Source organism: Oryctolagus cuniculus, chromosome 9, assembly GCF_964237555.1.
Source record: "Oryctolagus cuniculus chromosome 9, mOryCun1.1, whole genome shotgun sequence".
NCBI classification, from domain to species: Eukaryota; Metazoa; Chordata; class Mammalia; order Lagomorpha; family Leporidae; genus Oryctolagus; species Oryctolagus cuniculus.
In genome coordinates, this window is record NC_091440.1 from 39,523,523 (window position 1) to 39,545,680 (window position 22,158).

The following is a 22,158-nucleotide window of genomic DNA, read 5'->3' on the forward strand; positions in this document are numbered from 1 at the left end:
GAGAACGAGCATCCCAGGCACCCCGGGCATCCTGTTCCCCTCATCCTAGACCCAGCCCTGTTGAGTCAAATGAGCACATTCCATGCATTTAAAAAAAAATTGCCAGGGCTGACATTGTGGCATCAGCAGGTAAAGCTGCTGTCCACAGTGCTGGCATCCCATAGGGGCACTGGTTCGAGTCCTGGCTGCTCCACTTCCTATCCAGCTCTCTGCAAATGCACCTGAGAAACCAGTAGAAGATGGTCCAAGTGCTTGGGCCCCTGCACCCATGTGGGAGATGCGGATGAAGATCCTGGCTCCTGGCCATAGCCTGGCCCAGCCCGTCATTGAGACCATTTGGGGAGTAAACAAGAGATGGAAGACTCTCTCTCTCTCCCTCTCCCTCTCCCTCTCCCTCTCCCTCTCCCTCTCCATTTCCATCTCCCTCTCCCTCACCCTCTCCCTCTCCCTCTCCCCATACCTCTACCTCTACCTCTGTCTCTACCTCTACCTCTACCTCTGTCTCTCCCTCGTTGTAACTCTGGCTTTCAAATAAATAAACCTTTTTTAAAAATTGCCTTGGGGCCCGTGTTGTGGCACAGTGGCTTAAGTCACCATCAGCAACACTGGCATCCCATGAGTGCTGGTTTGTAGTCCCTGATTCTCCACTTCTGATTCAGCTCCCTGCTGATGTGTCTGGAAAAGCAGCAGAAGATGGCCCAAATGTTTGGGCCCCTCCCATTCATGTTGGAAACCTGGATGGAGTTCCAGGTTCCTGGATTCAGTTTGGTCCAACCTCAATCATAACAGCCATTTGGAGAGTGAACCAACCAATGGAAGATCTCTCTCTCTCTCTCTCTCTCTCCTCTCTTTCAAATAATCTTTTTAAAATAATAATAAATTAAAAACTGTCTTTAATCATGGTGGTTCTCCAACTTGAATGCCTTACTTCTCTCTTATTCTTTCTTTACAACTGAACTCAACTGCTACCTTCTTCTGAAAGCCCTCCGTGTCCCTCTGAATGGGGACTTCCTCTCCCTTCACTGAATTCCCACTGAAACCTACCTAAACCTCCCTTAAGGCATGTAAAGCTCTTCACCTTGTTTTATTATCACGTACAGATTCACCAAAGATCAAAAGTCTTGGTTTCCTATCCCAGCATCTACCTTTGTTTTTGCTTTAATAACAGAACCCTGATAAATAACTGAATACATCTGCCCAACTAAAAGACTATATTTGAGCCTGTCATAGAGTTGAGTTTGATCGACTAAATCTTTACTATTCAGACATAATGAATGCCCTGAAAATCTCAGTAAAAGGGAAAGGGTATACACTTCTCTCCTTGCCTGTATCTGTGTGTAGGGAAAGGGGATGCGATGGCTGGACTTCCAGCAGTCATCTTGAACCACAAGGTTAATGTCCTTACTATTAGCAGTTGGAGAGGGAAGCCAGAAGACCCAGAAACACTAGTATCACTGTGAGCCTTATAGAATTTGCTACTTAAGGCCAGTGCTATGGCTCACTAGGCTAATCCTCTGCCTGTGGTGCCGGCACCCCAGGTTCTAGTCCTGGTCGGGGTGCCAGATTCTGTCCTGAATGCTCCTTTTCCAGTCCAGCTCTCTGCTGTGGCCCGGGAAGGCAGTGGAGGATGGCCCAAGTCCTTGGGCCCTGCACCCGCATGGGAGACCAGGAGAAGCGCCTGCCTCCTGGCTTCAGATTGGTGCAGCGTGCTGGCCGTAGCAGCCATTTGCGGGGTGATCCAACGGAAGGAAGACCTTTCTCTCTGTCTCTCTCTCTCACTGTCTAACTCTGCCTATCAAAAAAAAAAAAAAAAAAAAAGAATTTGCTACTTAAAGGGGCTGCTGCATTGGTAAATGTAGAACTCATTGAAACAGTTGAGTGGCACTAGCAAAGATAAACTATTACAGTTTTTGGAGTTGATGATCCTGAGAAAGCAGTGCCTAAACCATGGGAGATGCCAACAAAGGCCATGGCGTTAGTGAAAATGATAGGCCATTTGCAGAATGTGGCCATGTGTTAGCAGATTCTTGCCAATCTCAACAAAATCTGACACAAAAGTGATGAACCCAAAGTACAGCCAGCCAGTCTGCCAGCAGGGAACGTGGACGTGCAGGTTCTCCAAGAACCCACCCCCAGCAAGTGAGCTAACAGAGAGTCTGGTTTGGAGCAGTTTTAGTGAAAAAGGTGGGCTACTTCCTTATTCTGAAGTGAATCTACCATAAGCCATGGCCAGAGACCTGTTTGGAAGGAAGCTGTCTTGAGACTTAACACTATATGAAGCCAAGACCTGGTTACCCACATACAGAATGGAACAGCGGCAAGTAGGTTGAAAGTCCCCTTGGCCAATGACACTGAAGGCCAACATCATCCTTAGGCCCCGAAGAGGCCAAGTGTGAGTGCAGCCTTCTGAAAGGTACACTCGCTAGTGCTCCCCTTGGAGAGACCATGCAGCAGAGGAGACCAGGAAGGGCCTCCCAGAGGGAAAGCCGAGAAGCATCGAGGACAGTACACATGGAAATCCTTCCATTGCCTAGGCTTGAATCATCACTTCTCCAGCCCAGCATGATTTAAAACAAGCATTTGGCCTAGCCATGAAGATGTCAGTTGCAATGCCCATATCAGAGCGCCGGGGTTTGAGGGCTTGAGTTCTGACTCTGCTCTTAGTTCCAGCTTCTTGCCAGTGTTGACCATGGGAGGCAGCATAAGATGGTGCAAGTAATGGAGTCCCCCCGTGTGGACTGAGTTTCAACCTCAGACTTTGATCTGACCCAGCCTGTCTGTCTCTCTGCCTCTAAAATAAAAATAAATTAATAAAATAGCTATGGCCTACTATCTCTGATTTTCCCCTTTTCTTATTTTTATTTAAAGGATTTATTTTATTTATTTGAAAGAGTTACAAAGAGAGAAGGAGAGAGAGGGAGAGAGAGGGATCAATCTTCCATCCACTGGTTCGCTCCCCAGATGGCTGGAATCTGCAACGGCCAGGATTGGGTGAAGCTGAAGCAAGGAGCCTGAAACTCTATACAGATCTCTGACATGGATGGCAGGAGCCCAAACACTTGGGCCTCTTCCACTGCTTTCCCAGGCCCATTAGCAGGGAGACAGATCAGAAGTAGAGCAGCTTGGTCTCGAACAAGTGCCCATAAAGGATGCAGGCATTACAGGCAGTGGCTTAACCCACTGTGCCACAGTGCCAGCCCCCTGATTTTTCCCTTTTTCATATGGGTATTACATTGTAATCACTGTGTTCCTACTCCACAATTGAATACTGGTTGTGATGGACAGATCATTTTTTTTCCCTGCCAAAGATCTTAGACAGGCAACTATACAACACACAGAAATCTCAACCTTGAGCTAGAGATTGAAACTGCATTGCATTTTAGGGTGACCTCATTGGGGAAGGGTGAGGGGTCCTGGGAATGAGAGTAGAGATGTACGTGAGTATTTGGGAGTTAGCAGAGCAGGCAAGCAGACTGGCAGAGAATGAGAGTTTACTAACTCGCTCCTTTTGGTAACCAAACCATGAGGTTCTGTCTAGCTAAGTGTGTTGCCTATTGAACAGGCAGTGGGCAAACCCTTGAACTTTTTAATTAGAAGAAAGCTTTCAAAGGATTACTCCAGCAGCAATAGACAGTCTTCATTAAAGGAAGGAGAGATTGAAAGAACGCGTTATGGCTGGAAGGCTTTTGCAAAATGCTAGGAAGGATTAATGGGATCTAAGCAAAGATGGATGCATGAGAAATGGAAAGGAGACAGGACAGAGAATCACAACGTACTTGCCGGGGAGAGCATTTGCACGGCTGTCAGGTCACAGCCTGCGACACCCGCGACCCATTTCTGAGTGTCTGGGTTTGAGTCTTAGCTTGGCTCCCAATTCCAGCGCCCTACTGTCGCACACCCCGGGAGGCAGCGGGTGATGGCTCAAGTACTTGGGTCCCTGCCAACTATGTGAGAGGCCTGGGTTGAGTTCCCAGCTCCTGACTTCAAACTGGCCCTGTCCCAGCTGCTGCAGGCAGCTGCTGAGTGAACCAGGAGATTTCTTTCTCTCTCTCTCTCTTCTTCAAATAAAATTTTGAAAAGAGTAGATACAGCTCATTTGATGACAAGACACAGCAAGCAGAAAAAAAGGATAATAGGAAATATGGCCGCATAGGCCCATCTAAATGTCTGGTTAGTGGTCATGTCAGAAACAGAATCGGGGTTACAGGAGGAACAGCAAAGCTGTAATGGCCAAGATCAGCTCTTGTCTGAATGAATTGAGCGTGAGCTGCTGGCAAGACACCAAGGTTCCCGTCTGACACACACTTAGTCACTGAGCACAGAGAGAAGTTGGCTGAAGACTGTAAACATATCTGCAAAGGATAATAATTCTAGTGGAGAAGTAGCAGGGACCATCACGGGAAAGGTGGCAGGAAGAATTGAAGGTCATAAATTATCTAAGAAGACTGAAACGCGAATGCTAACAAGACAGTTCCCTGCCTGGATTGTTCAGTCCACAGCAGTGTTATCAAAGTGTGGGTCTTGCCTCAGCATTCTATGTTGTCCCCTCAAAATTCATATCTTGAAGCACTAACCTCCAAACCCTCAGAAGGTGACTGCACTTGGAGTGGGGGCCTTAAAAAGAGATGATGCGTTAGGAGAGATGAGGGTGGGCCCCCATGCAAGCTGGCGGGTGTTCTTCTCAGCAGTAGACATCTGGACACGGAAGAGATGCACAGAACGATGGGTGCCCATGGAGATGAACATATGAAAAGGCAGCCACCTGCAAGACCAAGGCAGGCCTCCAAGAAACCGATCCTCACTCCACCTCGATCTTGAACTTCCATCCTCTAAAAGTGTGAGACGGGAAAATTTCATGAATTAAGATGTCCAGTCGGTGGTATTTTGTCAGGGCAGCCCTGACAAAAAACCTGTGGGTACACCGAAACCTATGGGACATTGTAAGCAATGTGACGTCTAGGGCTCACCCCAGACCTACTGAATCAAACTCCAGGGGTGAGGCCCAGAAGTCTGTATTCGTGCCAAACTTCTGGGTGACTCTAATGCACTGCTGAGTTTGAGAACCACTGGTCTGGAATATTCTGCTCTTGTACACGGGAGGCGAAAATAAAGGATATTTTTCTTTTAACTGGAATTGTCATATTCTTTTTAACCAATTCTTTAAACAGAAACACATACTGAGAGTGTTTGACGTCATCAGCTCCCATTTTCATTCAAGCTAATTCAGGTAATACGTGAATGTCAGCAAAAGCATTCATAACGTATGAGGCTACAGTTCTGAAACTAGAGATTAGTGGTCCCCACTAATTAGGGGCTTGTTGTTGTTGTTGTTGTTTATCTCCATTTAAAAAAAGATTTACTTATTTACTTATTTATTTATTTGAAAGGCAGAGTTGCAAAGAGAGAGGTAGAAAGGGAGAGAGAGAAAGAGATCTTCTATCCGCTGGTTCACTCCTCAAACAGCTGCAGTGGCCGGAGCTGAGCCAATCCAAAGCTGGGAGCCAGGAGCTTCTTCCAGGTCTCCCATGTGGAACAGGTACCCAAGCACCTGGGCCATCCTCCACTGCTTTCCCAGGCCACAGCAGAGAGCTGGATCAGAAGTGGAGCAGCCAGGACTCAAACTGGCACCCATATGGGATGCCGGCACTGCAGGTGGCAGCTTTACCTGCTATGTCACAGTGCCAGCACCTGTTTATCTCCGTTTAATGCAGTGTCTAAAACTGAGATTTGCCTGGTCAGTATAGAGCACAGGACTTGGGCATCTTTAACAAACATTACGTAGTCCTGATGCAGATGTCAGTGAACCAAAAATTGCTTTTCTCTTATTCACTCAAGGAGTTGACAGAACAGAAACACTGTTAGATTAGTGAAGAGGCTACAGAGCTCAAGCAAAGGCATGTAATGGCTCAGAAAGAACCCTCTGGCTTTGGCGTTGTGCACAGTGGGTTAAGCCAGCACTCGTGACCCAGCATCCCGTATCAGTTCCCGTCTGAGGCCTGGCTACTCTATTTCTGATCCAGCTTCCTGCTAATACATCTGAGAAGGCACTGGAAGAAGGCCCAGTTGCTTGGGCCCCTGCCACCCATGTGGGAGACCCAGATGGTGTTCTTGGATTACAGCTCTGAACTGACCCAGACCTGGCTGTTGTGGTCATTTGGAGCAGCAGGTGGAAGGTCGTGCTCGCTCTCTCCCTCTCTCTCTCTCTCTCTGTCATTCTGCCTTTCAAATAAATACATGAATGAATCTTAAAAAGAAGAAGAAGAAGAAGAAGAAGAAGAAGAAGAAGAAGAAGAAGAAGGAAGAGTGCTTGAGATGCCCACATCCCATGCTGGAGTCCCTGGACTGGAGCATTGCCTCCCCTCCTGACTCCATTTCTGGCTGACACACATTCTGGGAGGTAGCTGACGATGACTCGAGTAGTTTGGTCTTTCCCACCTATGTGGGAGACTGTATTGAGTTCCCAGGTCCTGGCTTCAGCCTGGTCTAGTTCCAGCCATTGCAAGTATTTGGGGGGTGAATCAGAGAATAGAAGATCTCTCTCTCTCTCTCTCTCTCTCTCTCTCTCTTTCAAATAAAAGTAAAATAATTTTTTAAAGGAAAGAATACTCAAAATGGTACTTTCCCAAATGTCCAGCCTTCTCCGGCCACCTTTGTGTCGGTTTGCTGCAAACACTGAGCGTTACAGAGGCCCTGTGTGAGGCCAGGCGGTTCTCCTGGGAACAGGAACCTCAGATCCTGGGCCTGCAGGTAGCAGGTTCTGACTAATGCTGCTCAAGCGCTCCCACTACTTTCTGATGTCACAATGTTTAGCTCTAGTTGCATCTGAAGAAGCCACATCAAGGCAGGTCACTACTAGTAACATCAAACAGATTTGATGTTTTTGGATCTCAATTCTAGACCACTTCCTGCTCTCCAAATAAGGAGAGTTAGTCATCGTCCTTCGTGCTCTATTGTAATAAAACCCAAAATTTCACTTTTTAGTCTACTGCCATCATATCAGAGAATACAGGAGGAAATACTCCATTTTACCACAAACTAAGTTTTAACATGTGCAGAAATATAGAATGAAGCTATGCAAAACTTTTGGATGACAAAATGTCACTTCTATTATGGATACTGTGAAATGTCACCTATTCATTCCAAGGCTATGAATGAGTAGGAAATTAATTGATAGCTTAAAAAAACTGGACCAGACCTTTTATTGGTAATAGTTCTAGTCTATGTTTTCTTCCAAACACCAAATGCCAATGTCATTCCTTCACTTTTTTCAGATCCAACAGCCAAAACAGTTCAGTTGAAACATTCAATGATTTCAAGGGTTCCTTGCTATAATCACCCTCCCACAGACAAGGTTTTGTTTTAAAAACTTTAAGCAAAACAGTAGAGAAACCACTGAGACAGAAGAGTCGCCCACTGATCTCCAGGGCACCCACGGGTCACAAGTCTGTTCCCGAACAGACACCATCGCCAGGGCTCAAACAGTCGGCTGCATTGTTAGTGGTGACACACACGTATCCAGCGTGGAAATCTGAAATGAAATATTAAGTGTTCACAAAAACTCACTTGGAATGTCTGAGGAGTTGGGTTAATTTGGACAACTAGTTAAACATGATCAGATGAGCTCAGAGACAAACAGGAGGACTGACATCACACAGGAGACGAAAAGAGAAGCTGGGGGCTATGATTCACCCGGTTTACAGCTTCATTAAAAAGCTCTTTGTTAGAAGTCGGGGCTGGCCCTTCTCACCACACAGGTTTCCTCTTTACCCGTGCTCGGTGGTTAAGGGCGAAACACGTGAAACTGCACTATGGGCTCCCACGGGCTGAGTGATTGTGAAGCCCGTGGCTGGGCCACACGGAAGCAACCTGACCCCTAAGCAAGGCTAACTTCTTGTTTCCTGACCTCTGTATCTCCCGACAGTCTTCTCCATCCGCTCTCGCAGCCCCTGCTGGAGGACCTGCCACCCCTCTCCACAGTCCTGGTCCTGTTCGGAGTGGCCAATTCCTTCACTTCTGCTGGGTGCCAATGGACTCCTATTGACTCTGTCTAAGGGAGCTTGCAAATTCTGGACAAAAGGAGCAGGCATCAGTGCCCATCTACCTTAGCTGCTGAAGTTAAAGCCCTTTCCAACTTGGTTTTCATGAGAATTTGTCTTACTAAAATGATTTTGACTTTTCTCCTTGAAAAATAATAACCCTGACCTTCTGCCTCAGAGCCTGGGTTTTTCCAGGTCTCTCATTGACAGGCACTACCTCTGCCTGAACCATTGCAGTGAGGAGCACTAGGCTCACAGCTGACCAGGTTTTGCCCCTGATGGCAGGGGTGCAGAGAGACTTACCCAAGCCCTAGAAGCCCAGGAGGAATCACTTTCCTTACCGTGGTAAAGCTAGCCATCTATTCTGGAAGAGGGGTCACATAATCACACATCTGCTGAAAGACTTCATTAACTTGACCACTTGTTTCCAAGAGGGCCACTGCTCCCAAGGCAGGAGGAAGCTGTAACAACAGCACTGTCACCATGTGTAAGCAGACGTGGTCCTGACAAAGGAGATGGCATTATCACTGTAAAACAAAAGTGGGTGAACAAAGACAGCTGGACCAGGCTGAAGCAGAAAAGGCACGGTGTAATGGAAAAGAAGATGCTACAGGCAAGGAAATAGAATGAACAGGATAGCAGGGGTGCGACAGAAAAAGTCTATAAATGAATAGTGAATTAACTCAGATGTCCATCTAACTGACTTTTGCTTTAGCTCTTCTATTTAATGTACTCTGTCCATCTGTCACTAAGAAGTCAGCACCAACAAGCAGGTACAGTGCTGGGTGGCGGATCTCATAGACACAGGCCTGGCTTTCATGGGAATGAGAGTGTAGGAGGATGAATGCATTAAAAAGGTAACTAGTCAAGTACCTCCACAATGTTATCGAAGAAAAGCTTCACACGTGGTGAAAGCAGGACCAGAATAGTGGTTCGGTGAGTGAGCAAGGAAGTGCTCCCTGAGGAAGGGGTGCTTGAAGAAGCCGGGAGTGAGAGGCGGCAGGGAGCAGGTGCAGGGGGCAGGAGAGGAGCCTGGGAGGCAATCTGTTGTGTTCGAGCAAACACACCAAGGCTGCAGGGCATTGTGGCCACAGAGAATGGGAGAGGCAGACAGTCAGGGCCTCCCTTGTGGCCTCAGGAGGACTTGGTCTTTGTCTGAGGGACAACAGGGAAGCATTCTGGGTCTCAGTGATGAATGACCAGTAGGGGAGGATTGGGGAAGATGGAAGAGAAAAAGCCCATTCAATGTAATTGAGGGGAGAAGTGAAGGTGGCTTAGACAAGAAAACTCTAGACTGATTCAGGAAACATTAGAGAGGGGCCAGCATTGTGGCTTAGCAGGTTAAATCTCCACCTATGATATGATTCTGGCATCCCAAATGGGTGCTGGTTCAAGACCTGCCTGCTCTATTTTTGATCTAGCTGCCTACTGATGCACCTGGGAAAGCAGTAGAAGATGACCCAAGTCCCTGGGCCCCTGCACCCACATGGGAGACCTGGAAGAAGCTCCTGACTCCTGCCTCAGCCCCAGCAGTTGTGGCCATTTGGGGAGTGAATCAGTGGATGGAAGATCTCTCTTTTGCTGTCTCTCCTCCTCTCTCTGTAACTCTTTCAAATAAATAAAAAAAAATAAATCTTTTTAAAAATTTTTTTAAAAATTAACACTAGAGAAAAATGCATTCAGATCCTGTGCTTCCTCAATTCAGAACAACTAAATGTTTTCCATCAAACTACAGTAAGAATCTGAACTCCTTACACAACCTACAGAGCCATGGGTGATCCAACTCCTACACATTTATTCCAACTTTATTGATGCCACTCACTCCTCTATGCACCAATCTTTGTCTTGTTTCTTGAGTTCTCCAAGTTCTTTCCTTCTATATGCTTGTGAAAAATCTATATATATACTTAAGAGATGGAAACAGATAGAGTCCCCATTTGCTGGTTCACTCCTCAAATGTCCACAATGGCCAGAGGTGGACCATTTGAGAGCCAGAAATCTAATCCAGGCCTCCCACAAGAATGGCAGGGATCCAGTCACTTGAGCCATCACCTGCTACCTCCCAGGAAGCGGGAATCAGGCGTGAAACCAGGACTCAAACCCAGGCGCTCTGACAGGGGATGCAGGTATTCCAACAGCATCTTAACCTCTAGGCCAAACGCTCGCCCCTCTGCTTCTGTTTCTAACTGAAGCATCTATCTTTCATTTCGGCTCAAAGATCCCTCCTCTATTCATGTCGCATAATCTCAAGGAAGGTTTCACTGCCCTTCGTGTCTAAGGCACATTTCTATCACCTCACTATTCACTCAGTAAGTATGTATCGAGTGTCTCCGAAATCCTGGAAGATATATCAGTGAGTGAAACAGGGGGGAATAAAATCTCTCACCTTGTGGGGTTCACATTCTTATAGAGGAGTGTGGGGAGCAACCCGGACTAGACTAAGTTACTGGAATTAAGACTTATTCTATGCATCTGCTCTCCCACAATATGGCGCTGAGAAGGGAAACAGCTTCTACGCAGCTGCCTCCAGTTCAACCAATAAACTGTAGGACCTGCTCCTGATTGGAGGAGGGCAGCGTACTTGGCGTGTGGGTAGCAGAGTTGGGATTGGCGGAGGAGGACTATAAAGGAGGAGAAAGACAGCATGCACCAGGAACATCTGAAGGAACACCTGAGCAGCCCCCGAGAGAGCCGGCCGGCGGTGTGCCGCTCCCCTGCGGAAGTGGGGAATGTGGCCAGGGGGAACCGCCCTTCCACGGAGGTGGAAGGGACAGTAGCCAACCCGGGAAGAACCAGCAGCAAACCCGGGGAGGGCCGAGCAGACGAAAGAACAGCGCAGGGTCCTGTGTCGTTCCTCCATGAAGACGGGGAGCGACATAATGGTGCCGTGACTCGGATATGAAGCCTAGGCAGGGCTTAGTGTCGTTCCTCCACGAAGAGGGGGAGCGACATAATGGTGCCGTGACTCGGATATGAAGCCTAGGCAGGATTCAGTGTCGTTCCTCCACAAAGAGGGGGAGCGACAAGGAGGATGGCAGATAACAAATATGCAAGCTTTGTGGGTAAAATATGAGTAAATTATAGAGCATGTCAGAAGATCAGAGGAGCTAGGGAAAAAAAGAAGAAGAAGAAGAAGAGGAGAACAGCTGGCGTTATGATACAGGGGCTTAAGCCACTCTTAGTGACACCAGCATCCCATATTGTGGATCACTGGTTCAAGTCCTGGCTGCTCTGCTTCTGATGGAACTTCCAGCTACTGTGCCTGGGAAGACAGCCTTAGATGATGCAGGTACGTGGGCCCTTGCCACGATGTGAGATATCAGGATTCAGTTCCTGACTCCTGGCTTCAACCCAGGCCTGGCTACTGTGACCATTGGGGAGTGAACCAGCAAGTGAAAGATCTCTCTCTCTCCTTCTATGCCCCGCCTCGCCTTTTAAATAAATAAAAACATAAACTTTATTTTTAAAAGGAGGAAAAGGAAATGAGATAGGCAGTATGGAATGGGCTATAATTTTAAATAGGATGAACAAGATAGACTTAATTTAAAATGACACTAGGAGGGACGGCGCTGTGGTGTAGCGGGTAAAGCTGCTGCCTGCAGTGCCAGCATCCCATGTGGACCCCGGTTCGAGTCCCAGCAGCTCCACTTCTGATCCATCTCTCTGCTATGGCCTGGGAAAGCAGTAGAAGATGGCCCAAGTTCTTGGGCTCCTGCACCCATGTGAGAAACCTGGAAGAATCTCCTGGCTCCTGGCTTTGGATCGGCGCTGCTCCCCACATTGTGGCCATTTGGGGAGTGAACCAGCGGATGGAAGACCTCTCTCTTTCTCTGCCTCTCCTTCTCTCTCTGTGTAACTCTGACTTTAAAATAAATAAATAAATAAATCTTTTTTAAAGAAAAAATTGACACTGGGGCCAGCACTGTGGTGTAGCAGGTTAAGCCACCACCTGCAGCGCCAGCCTCCCATATGGGCACTGGTTCTATTCCTGGCTGCTCCACTTCTGATCCAGCTCCCTGCTAATGCACCTGGGAAAGCAGCAGAAGATGGCCCAAGTGCTTGGGCCCCTGCACCCATGTGGGAGACTCAGAAGAAGCTCCTGGCTCCCAGCTTTGGCCTGGCCTAGCTCAAGCTGTTACAGCCATTTGGGGAGTGAACCAGAGGATGGTTCTCTGCAATTCTGCCTTTCAAATAAAATCAATAAATCTTAAAAAAAAAAATAGATACTAAGATGAAGGAGATGATAACTCCCCCAAGTTGATTTCCCCCAGAGCATTTTTTACCACTTTTAATGATCATATTTGCTTCCCTGCTTGGTCTTTGTCTACTTTCCTTACCCCACCCCACACAAAATAGAACCTACCTTCCACCAGGGCCTCTACTGCTGTGTGCCCTCCTCCTTCTTGTATCTCTAAACCTTTATACAAATATGTTAGAGAATGAGTCAGTGCCTGACAGAAGCAAATGTGTAAAGCATTCTCCTGCCAGCTTCCACGCATTGCTAAAAATACTGGGCTGTACTGGTCAGGAAAAATCCAGTTGTCTAATCCGAACCAATGGCGATGACTTCCCACAACACCCGGTGTTTACCTGGCACAGAGCCATGACAGTGAAGGCCTTGGTCTGCCCAGAACATGTTCTCCTTCCCTATTTTTCTGGTAACAAACTCCTCTTTATTGTGGGAAGCCTCCCTCACCAGGACCCAGTGAAAGCACTCCTCCAGTTAGCTGAAGTTTTAACCACCCTGGCTATCAACTGGACTTGACGCTCAACAAGGCTAACCAGGCCTCCAGAGCTGCTTATGGAATTCAGAGGAGAATAGCTCTCTCTTTTCATTGATGCTGCTCTGTGCAAACAAGGTAAGCTGCCTGTGGCTAACTGTGCCCCTAGATGGGGAAATTCTGCCTGGGGAATGAAGTCAACGCAAAAGAAAACAGTGAGAAAACAGCAGAAAGAAAGACGGACTTGTAAATGCACCATGTGAACTCCTGGATCCATTTGTTCTCCAAGCCAAGTTCACTCTTTGAACTTCTCAGTTAGATGGGAAGTTGCAATTCTTATTAAATAAAGTGATTGCTAACAACCAGAATCTTTAGCAAATATATCCACAAAGTAAAAGTTAAGGGAATATAATTAGGGAACTGAGAAGTTATTTTTTTTCTTCCTTCTTTCAACTATCCATTTTCAATTGAACAAGTGCTAAGTTAGTATCTAAAGGCCTCGTGACAATAGGATCATGATTAATTCTATACAAAATAGAGACCTGTTAGTTGAATTCATGCTATTCCCTAGGTCGTGTGCTAGGAACTAGGTAGAGAGTAGTGGCATGACAGCCAGATCCTTGTCCTTGTTTGAAGGATATACACAGCAATAAATTTCCCGTGAAGAAACACAAATGAAGAAGCTGAAGGCATAACGGAAGTTCCAAATAGAGAGCCCGCCGCAGTCAGCAGGAGCTGGAGGGATGAGGTGCTCGGATCACGTCTCAGAGGAAGGGATGCCAAGACAAGAGGGTTTTGTATGAGGAAGACAGAGGAAGGAGCAGGGTGAGCTTCAGTCAGAGGAAGGAGCATCTCCAAGCCCTACAGGGAGGAAGCTCACAGGGCAGGAGTGTATTTGTGTGGTCATAGCTGCATAGTCTTGGGCATCCTCTTCACGGAATCGCCTGTCAGGTGACCTTGTGAAGGTCATACATTCAAACTTCAGTGTCTGCACCCCAAAGCACACGCCTGGGCAGGGATCGTGGTACAGCCGGTTAAGCTGCTGCCGGGGACACCCGTATCCCAACTACTCTGCTTTTGATATAGCATTCCTGCTACTATGCATCCGTTGGTGCGGTCGGAGGCTGGGGTTAGTGGGCAGCAGACCATTAATGCCTCAAGTGGTTGAGTCTCTGTTACCTATGTGGGATCCCCAGAGCTTCTGGCTTTGGTCTGGCCAGCTCCAGCCATTGTGGCCATTTGGGGAGTGAACCACTGGAGAGTGGGGATTGAACTGGGGAGTGAACCTTTGTCTGTCTCTCTGCCTTTCAAACAAATAAAAATATATAAACAGACTTTAAATAACATGCCCACAATTTGACCGCACATCCTTCTTCCATATTTTTACTAAGCATGGGATGGATTGCTTATTAATAAAATTATTTGGGATCTCATTGCAGAATGATGGAAAAGAACACAATTCTATCGAAAGCTACAAATGTCTTACGAAACCAACTATGCTGATAACTTTATTGAAATAGCTTCTACATAATCCCCCTGAAATGAGGCTTTACCTGCATGGCACATAGTCCAAACTAGGCAAGGACTGTGCCTTATATCCTCCAGACAAACTTACAACCACATATTCCCATAATAAGTCTTGGTAGAGATGAAGTCGTTGTTTTGTATAACAAAATCCTATGTCTTCCAGCTGGAATAAAATGAGATTTTGAAAGCAAGGTTATTATATTGTTAAATGGGACATAGAAAAGACATTTCTCTGCCTTAGAATGTTTGTTATGAATTTAAACAGAAAATATTTTCGTGGGCATAGCAATAATAACTTACGGACAATTCTATTTCAACAAGCTTTTTTTTAATGAACCAATATTTTTGCTTGCAAAGAACATTCTTCTAACTCGCTATGTTAATGTCCTATAAAATATCTTCCAGTTGAAATATTGCATCACTCACTACTTCCATTTTGCCTAGCAAAGGCCAAATTGTGTTAATTTTGTGCAAACCTCACATCTGTTTTCTATGGAAGATCGCTATTTCTCACTTGCTAAAAATACGTACAAGAGCAAGAAAGACTCCCTTAAAATACCCGGGTACACACTTAGCCCTACTACAAATATTCTATGGTCCTGGAATTGAGCAAATCACCAACCAAATTGGTAAATGTTAACATTGCTGTCTGCTTTTCATAGAGAGAAGTGCTCTGTTTCTGTTGGACACGTTTTCAGGAAGTGAGGTAATGCCCAATTTTCCCCTAAGAAAGTAAGCCTAGGGCATGCTCAGCACCGGCTTGCTGGGGCCATTGTTTGAAGGTAAAGGGAGGTGCTGAGTGGTATGATGAAACCAAGATAAGATTGAACTCAAAGGCAATCAGTATGCATGTTCAAAGTCATTGACGTCAATCAGACTTTAACAGAAGAAATAGCCATGCTGTAGTGTGGCTTCAGGATTAATAAATCATTATTGACCATACAGGCCTTCTCTGCCCTTCTATCCATCTGGCCCTTCCTGGAAAAGCGCCTTCCGACCTTATGCTCCCCATCAAAAACAGGTGGGGGAGGGGGCAAGGCGGGCAGATGTGCGGAATGTTTTAAAATTCTTCAAATCCTTCCCAACGCTAGTTTCAAAACATGAGTTGGACCTCCGTTAAAATGCACTGCTTGAAGGCAATCAAAAAATGCAAGAAGTGAATTGACAGGATGTCTCCATTCACACCCATATTTCACACCATATGTTTCTGATCACAACAATTTTGCCTAAGACTGGCGCTCTCATTCCTTCCCTGCAGTTGTGGTTCTTGAAGTGTGAAAGGAATGAATTACATTCCTTGAAGGTTCTAGCCATTTCCCATGTCTCAATTCAGAAACGTAGAGGTTACTAAAAGCCAAGACTTCTGGCACTTTCTCCCAAGGCCTGCCATTGCAAGTAGCCCCAGAGATGCTCCCTGATAAACAGGAAGAGTTTAACCCCTGGGAGAATCCTGGCTTCACGAAATCATTCCCCTGTGCCAGAGAGGCGTCAGAAAATACTTCGCTTTCTGTATCACTTGTTTAGCAGCTCATTTGCCTGTTATTTTGTGATTGTTAATTAGTTGGCCCTCCCTGCCCCCCCCCCCATTACACTTCATGCTATGCTTTGACTGGTGTTACCAGATGCATTTTGCCTACTGAAACTGAAAACTGAAATTGAGAAGATTTCACTGATGTTGTCAACATGACTGCGGGAGGAGGGAGCCTACCCCCCCACCATACTTTGCAACTGCAATCTCTCTGAATTAACCGTAGAAATACCTTGGATTTGCACAGCGTGTTCACAGTTGCCAAATGCTGTCACTGGTTTTATCTTGTTTAATCTTAACAACACCCCTGCTAAAAGAGACAGCCAACATTACTCCTGTCCATACTCGAAGGAGGAAAATGAAGTGTTTGGGTCTAAGAACCCCAATTTTTTTTTTGATAGGCAGAGTTAGACAGTGAGAGACAGAGAGAAAGGTCTTCCTTCCGTTGGTTCACCCCCAAATGGCCGTCACGGCCGGCGCTGTGCCAATCCAAAGCCAGGAGCCAGGAGCTTCCTCCTGGTCTCCCATGCGGGTGCAGGGCCCAAGCACTTGGGCCATCCTCCACTGCACTCCCAGACCACAGCAGAGAGCTGGCCTGGAAGAGGGGCAACCGGGACAGAACCCGGCGCCCCAACCGGGACTAGAACCCGGGATGCTGGAGCCATAGGTGGAGGATTAGCCTAGTGAGTCGAGGCGCTGGCCCCAAATTTTTTAAAAAAGATTTAGTTTATTTAAGGTCAGAGTTACACAGAGAGAGAAGGAGAGGCAGAGAGAGAGAGAGACAGAGTCTTCCATCTGCTGGTTCACTCCCCAGTTAGCTGCAACAGCTGGAGCTGTGCCGATTCGAAGCCAGGAGCTTCCTCCGGGTCTCCTGTGTGGGTGCAGGGGCCCAAGGACTTGGGCCATCTTCTACTGCTATCCCAGGCCACAGCAGAGAGCTGGATCAGAAGAGGAGCAGCCGAGACTCGAATCAGTGCCCATATGGGATGCCGGCACTGCAGGTGGTGGCTTTACCCGCTATGCCACAGCACCAGCCCCAAGAACCCAAATTCAATTTCAAGTCAAGGAACTTGAAGCTTAAGGTCTAACCAATATCATTCTGTGAGAGAGAACCCAGGGGCAAGCGTTTGGCACAGTGATGAAGTCATCACTGAGAACGCCTGAATGCCCTACCTGCGTGCCTGCGCCCCAGCCTCAGCTCTGCTGCCATTTCCACAGTTCTGCTAACGCGCAGCCTGGGAGGCAGCAGGTGGCGTCTCAAATACCCGGGTCCTTGTTATTCACATGGGAGGCCTGGATCCAGTCCCAGGCTTCTGACCCAGCTTGGCCCAATCCTGGCTATTTCAGGCATTTGAGGAGAAAATCAGTGGATGGAGCATCTCTCTTTGCCTGTCCCTCTCTCTCTCTCTCTCTCTCTCTCTCTCTCTCTCTGTGTGTGTGTGTGTAGGTGTGTGTGTGTGGGTGTGGGTGTGTGTGTGCCTTTCAAATGTAACAAAAACAAATATATATATTTTCTAATGCTGGTAAATCCACTTATCGCCATTGCCACAGCCTGCATCGTGGCCCAAGTTACCATCACCTTTCAGGTAAGAGTCCAAGTTCTCACCTGATGACTGCCCCTGCCTCCAGGCAGCCCTGGACAGCATATATTGCCAGCCTGATTTTTATAGCAATGATTAGATCATGTTACTGTCCTGCTTGGATCTCTCCATTGGCGTCCCTCCCTTGCATGCAGAATTAATGCAAAGTCCTCACTATGGCCTGCAAAGTCCTCCTTGATGTCTCTTCTGAGGACTTCTCGTGCATCAGGGGTTGGCCAACTGCACAGGCTCTCTCTCTGCAGGAGCACAGCAAACTCAGTCCGCCTGAGAGCGCTTGCATGCGCTTTCGTGTGCCTAGAACTTTAGTCCCCAGGGCAGCCTGTCACCCAGCCCCAGTCCACATCCTGGGCCTTCCTTGACTAAGTCACTCTCTATGCCCTTGTCACTCAGTTCTGTTTCTTGATAAAACAGCTACTTGAAATTATCTTATGTATTCCTTTTTGCCTTTTCCACTTACCAACTCCAGGAGAACCCTTAGCTTGAGTGTCCTGTTCCCTCTTCTTTAACTCTAGCATCTTAACTAGTAAGTAGTCTTTTCAATTCATTAACAAATAGTAGATGTTAGGCATTTTAATGTCTATACTATGGTTGCACCTATGTAACCGTACAGATGTAAATCACATACCATATTAATGTCCTGATAGATAATTGAGATGCTTGCAAATTTTTGTTATTATAAGCAACATAGAAACAAATGTCTTTATTTTTATATCCTTGGGCATTCGTGCAAGTATTTCTGTGGGGTCACAAGCAGATTTGTTTTTCTTTTGTTTTATTAATTTTCATTCATTTATCATTTGAAAGTCAGAGATAGACACAGAAAAATTTTCCATCTGTTAGTCCACCTCTCAAATGCCCCCCAACAGCCAGGGCTGGACTGGTTCGAAGCCAGGACCCTGGAATTGCCTCCCACATGGGTGGCAGAGACTGAAGTACTTGAGTCATCACCATTTGCCTTCCACAGTACACACTGGCAGGAAGCCAGAATCAGAAGCATAGACTTGAATGCAGGCACTCAGCTATAGGCTGCAGGCATCCTAACCAGTGTCCTAGGCATCAAGAAAAAGCCCACCCCACAAAGCACATTTTGAGTTTCCATGGCTACCACTAGGTAATATGGCTACTCTCTTAATCTTCCATTGGTGTATCAGAATCAAAACTGTGAATGGACTTCCCATCCAGCTCTCTGCTATGGCCTAGGAAAGCAGTAGTAGATGGCCCAAGTCCTTGGGCCCCTGCACCCACGTGGGAGACCCAGAAGAAGCTCCTGGCTCCTGGCTTCGGATTGGCTCAGCTCTAGCTGTTGTGGCCATCTGGGGAGTGAACCAGCAGATGGAAGACCTCTCTCTCTCTCTCTATCTTTCTCTCTGCCTCTGTAACTCTGCCTTTCAAATAAATAAATAAATCTTTTAAAAAAAAATGCAGATGGTTTGTTGCTTTTTCTAGATTTATGGGTTTTCTCCACTACATTTTTCTTCCAATAGTTCCCAATAACACAGACAACTGGGGCTCTGTTTATCAAAACAAAAGCTGCATCAACTTTTCAATGTATCATATGACCAAAATTCCAGAGTGACAGCTGATGATTTATCACATGGATCCATGTCATGCTCAGAAGCATATGCTTATTAATTACATTTTACTACACAAAACTTAACTTAGGAGCTTTTTTTTTAAATGAGAAATCTGTAAGAAAATGAACACAGGGACAGGAGTATGGCCTAGCAGTTAAGACTCCCACATCCCACGTCAGAGTACCTAGTTTTGAGGCCTGGCTCCACTCCTGACTCCAATTCTCTATCCACACACACCCTAGGATGCACCCCTGATGGCTCAAGTAGTTAGGTCCCTGTCACACACATGGGAGACCTAGACTGGGTTCCCAGCTCCCAGCCTCAGCCTGGTCCAGTGCCACCACTGCAAGCACCTGTGGATAAACCCACAAATGGAAGCTCAGCCTCACTCTCCCCCTCTCTTACCCCTCTCTTACCCCTCTCTTTTTCTCCGTCTCTGGTTTTAATTTTTAAAACCAAAAGACAAGCACATTTTGAATAAGCTGTAGGAGCTCCAGCCCTTATCTTGCTTCCCAGTCTTCACTTAGCTGTGTGTAAGTCCCCTGGAAAGACATCTAGGATGTGAGGCCGGTGCTGTGGCGCAGTAGGTTAAGGCCCTGGCCTGAAGTTCCGGCATCCCATATAGGCACGGGTTCAAAACCTGGCTGCTCCACTTCCAGTCCAGCTCTCTGCTGTGGCCTGGGAAAGCAGTGGAGGATGTCCCAAGTCCTTGGGCCCCTGCACCCACGTGGGAGACCCAGAGGAAGCTCCTGGCTCCTGGTCTCAGATCTGCGCAGTGTGCTGGCCGCAATGTGCTGGCCGCAATGCGCCGGCCGTAGCGGCCACTTGAGGGTGAACCAATGGAAGGAAGACCTTTCTCTCTGTCTCTCTCTCTCTCTCTCTCACTGTCTAACTCTGCCTGTCAAAAAAAAAAAAAAAAAAAAGATTCTAGCATGTAAATCTTATTTTCTTTGCTTTTATAATTAATCCCCCAAACTGACTGAAAAATGAAAGAAACTGTAATACCTGAAGAATTAGCCAACTTGACTCCATCATCTTGTCCAATCCACTCTTTTTACATCTGCTGCTGAGGAGCCTGCCTGCAGGGCTTGCAGTCTGGTCGAAATCTCTGTGACTCTGAATTCTCATGTAAAGTCTTTAGAAGGAAATTAAGCGTCAATATGGGCCAGTGCCGCGGCTCACTAGGCTAATCCTTCGCCTTGCAGCGCCAGCACACCAGGTTCTAGTCCCGGTCGGGGCGCCAGATTCTGTCCCGGTTGCCCCTCTTCCAGGCCAGCTCTCTGCTGTGGCCAGGGAGTGCAGTGGAGGATGGCCCAAGTACTTGGGCCCTGCACCCCATGGGAGACCAGGAAAAGCACCTGGCTGCTGGCTTCGGATCAGCGCGGTGCGCCGGCCGCGGCGGCCATTGGAGGGTGAACCAACGGCAAAGGAAGACCTTTCTCTCTGTCTCTCTCACTGTCCACTCTGCCTGTCAAAAAAATAAATAAATAAAATAAAAAATCCAAAAAAAAAAAAAAAAGCCTCAATATGGCCCTGCGCTTGTCCTGCTGGGAGAGCTGGAACTTGCAGATTTTAATTTCTCAGACTCTCTTCCTGAAGACTCTTTTCAAACCTCAGGGTAGCCATCTTTTATCATTAAGCTGGCTTCATCTTTTTTTAAAAGATTTATTTATTTATTTGAAAGTCAGAGTTACACAGAGAGAGGAGAAGCAGAGAGAGAGAGAGAGGTCTTCCATCCAATGGTTCACTCCCCAGTTGGCCACTAAGGCCAGAGCTGAGCCAATCCAAAGCCAGGAGCCAGGAGCTTCTTCCAGGTCTCCCACGTAGGTGCAGGGTTCCAAGGACTTGGGCCATCTACTACTGCTTTCCCAGGCCATAGCAGAGAGCTGGACTGGAAGTGGAGTAGCCGAGTCTCAAACCGGCGCCCATATGAGATGCCGGCTCTTCAGGCCAGGGCGTTAACCCGCTGCGCCACAGTGCCGGCCTCTAAGCTGGTTTCATCTTTGAAGAAAGTCTTCTACTGCTGTGGTGAGGTTGCCTGCTACAGACAACATGACAATGGTGACACCTCACTCTCCTTCCACTAAACGCAGGCCGCCTCTCAATCGCAGGCTCACCACCCAAACACACGGGTGCACGTGCAGTGTTGTACCACACTCGTGATGGAAACACGGCTGCACACTCTGAAAATCTGCATTTCACCAAGGTCAATGGGTTGTTGGTTCCGCCATGAAGCCAGCGGGAAAAATAAAGACGAAGGTTGCAGTCCTGAATATCTGGTTCCTGTAGGAGGAACATGTTTTGTAATTTTTAATTTACTTATTATTTAGAAAGGCAGAGAAATAAAGAGGAGAGATCTTCTCTCTACTGATTAATCCCTCCCAAAAGCCTGCAGCAGCCAGGGCTGGGTCAGGCCTAAGCCAAGAGCCTGGAACTCCATCCAAGTCTCTTATATAGGTGGCAGCGGCCCAAACAGCTGGCCATCACCTGCTGCCTCCCAGGGCAGTTTAACAGGAAGCTGGAACTGGAAGCAGAGCCAGGGCTCAGCCAGGTACTCTGATTATAGGGTGCAGAAGTCTCTAGCGGCATCTTTGCAGCTCCACCAAACGCCCACCCCAGATACATTTCAAGTACAAAAGTTTCTGTATTAAATGTTTTTTTTTGTTGTTGTTTTTTTTTTATTTTTTGACAGGCAGAGTGGACAGTGAGAGAGAGAGAGAGAGAAAGGTCTTCCTTTGCCGTTGGTTCACCCTCCAATGGCCGCCGCGGTCGGTGCGCTGCGGCCGGCGCACCGTGCTGATCCGATGGCAGGAGCCAGGAGCCAGGTGCTTTTCCTGGTCTCCCATGGGGTGCAGGGCTCAAGCACCTGGGCCATCCTCCACTGCACTCCCTGGCCACAGCAGAGAGCTGGCCTGGAAGAGGGGCAACCGGGACAGAATCCGGCGTCCCAACCGGGACTAGAACCCGGTGTGCCGGCGCCGCTAGGTGGAGGATTAGCCTAGTGAGCCGCAGCGCCGGCCTCTGTATTAAATGTTTTAAAATGTCCTCAAATACAGTCTTATTTACAAAAGTGACTTAAGTATAAAACACAAGTTCCGTAGCTATTTGGCACGGTGATTAAGACATATCTTGGAATGCCCATATAAGTTATCACAGTGCTGCCTCACTGCT

General features: G+C 47.2%; 1 long non-coding RNA gene across 11 annotated transcripts in view; it reads right to left on the bottom strand.

Moving 5' to 3' along the window:
• Positions 1–22,158, bottom strand: part of LOC127492117 (uncharacterized) — an 82,313-nt gene that overhangs the window by 30,143 nt on the left and 30,012 nt on the right. For 4 of the 11 annotated variants that reach the window (XR_011378631.1, XR_011378628.1, XR_011378625.1 and 1 more), the window contains 2 exons: positions 16,045–16,122; positions 4,575–14,447 (listed from right to left, as the gene is read on the bottom strand). This is a non-coding gene — a long non-coding RNA (uncharacterized lncRNA). Of the gene's footprint in view, positions 1–4,574; positions 14,448–16,044; positions 16,123–19,992; positions 21,271–22,158 lie in introns of all 11 variants that reach the window. The other 7 variants (XR_011378634.1, XR_007921174.2, XR_011378630.1 and 4 more) reach the window with 7 other exon arrangements.